The sequence below is a fragment of the Seriola lalandi genome, unplaced genomic scaffold (genome assembly GCF_002814215.2).
Source record: "Seriola lalandi dorsalis isolate HSWRI2012SDOR001 ecotype SW California unplaced genomic scaffold, Sedor1 jcf7180002004334, whole genome shotgun sequence".
NCBI lineage: Eukaryota > Metazoa > Chordata > Actinopteri > Carangiformes > Carangidae > Seriola > Seriola lalandi.
Genome location: NW_019474989.1, coordinates 1 through 1,553, shown reverse-complemented (window position 1 = coordinate 1,553; position 1,553 = coordinate 1). Strand labels below are relative to the sequence as shown.

The window sequence follows — 1,553 nt, the reverse complement described above, 5'->3', positions numbered from 1 at the left end:
AAGGTTTAATTAGGATCAATAATGACTGCAGTCTGCTCTGTCTTCTGGTTAAATGTGACACAAGCTGACTGTGCTTGTTAGTTCATTTAGTTGTAGCTGTGAGGTCTCGGCATTGACTCTGTTTATCATGCTAGTGAGGTGTGTTTCAGGTATTTTGTTACCACTTCTTTTTGTGTCTGAAGAAGAAAGTTTCTCACTGACTCTGAAGAGCTGCTTGTGGATCTGTGATAGATTTACCCAGTTGATCTTTACTTTAACAATGGGTGAATGAAGTCTGATGAAGCCTTTTTTCTGTTTGTTCCTGAAAACGATTCATAGCTTCAGGGCTTCAAAGCAAGTACAGCAACATCTGGTTAGCAGCTTTTAAAGACTGGGGTCGAAGCTTCACAACTGATTTTCATGTGAGCAATAAAAGTCCTTTTGTTCATTAAATGTAAATGTGACTGTGCAACATGTGACATAAATTTTGAATAAATAAACTGCCTGGATACAAAATATGCTTGTTGACACTGTATATGAATATATCTTACACCAGTAAGGTAGTAGCTTGGACTCAGTGTCACTGTTGTCTGATTTGTTTTAATCTCAGTGTTGATATTCATGTAACATTTCATGTGTTACAATGTGATGTGACTGGAGAATGAGATTTATTAAATCATCTGATTACTGTTATTCTCCTCTCTTTTTATGCCACTATTGTCCATCACATTAGATCACATAGTTTATCTGAAAAACTACCCAAACCGTCAAACTGAATTAAGCTTTTCTGAAGATCTTTGAAGCTTCAGATGTACTCTGGCAGGCGGTTGTCTTCAGCCGATCCAAGCTGTTGAATCAACAATGTTGAAACAGTGAATTCTCAGGCATGCTTCATTGTCATATGCTCATCTCTACTCTGCATTAAATTTAACATGTCATGAAACTGATGAAATTCATGTGGCCTGTGCTTCTTTCATTGCAGTATCTGTGACGACGTGACCATAATGAATCCAGTGTACAGCCCTGCGCCAACAGGGGTCCCCTTTACCAATACTAAGGGTATAGGGTACCCAGGTAATTTAATGTGTTGATGTGTAATGGTTTAAGAAAATTTCTTACTCCCAAGAGATTATCCTAAAATGAAGAAATTAACAAGGACTGACTTTTTTGTTTTCTCTTCTCTGGGTGAAGCAGCTGGATTTCCTGTTGGCTATGCAGCAGCTGCTCCAGCATACACTCCCAGTGTCTACGCAGGAGCAAACCCAGCTTTCCCCAGTGGTAAGAAGGGACTCATACATCATACATACTTCATATACCACTGTAGTATCATTAAATGAGGCCTGGCTGATAAGCAGAAAAATGTGACAGTTTAGCAAATGATTGAGTCTATAACTAGTGGATGAAATGAAAGCATTCATTTTGTAGCAGTGTAGACAGACATTTATGTTTACTGAGCTACAAGCTCCAAGTTTCAGTCTGAAGACCTTTTTCAAGATGTAAAGTCAAGCATTTGCCACCTGACTCTGATATAGAGAAAATCAGTCAAACTGCATTAGTCATACTAAAAAAAAAAA

At 38.1% G+C, this 1,553-nt stretch overlaps 1 long non-coding RNA gene across 1 annotated transcript; it reads left to right on the top strand.

The window, feature by feature from the left end:
• Nucleotides 1-9: 9 nt before the first annotated feature.
• Nucleotides 10-1,371, top strand: LOC111668869 (uncharacterized). Its single transcript, XR_002761752.2, has 3 exons — nt 10-401; nt 962-1,053; nt 1,171-1,371. It is a non-coding gene; the product is annotated as an uncharacterized LOC111668869 (long non-coding RNA).
• Nucleotides 1,372-1,553: the final 182 nt, after the last annotated feature.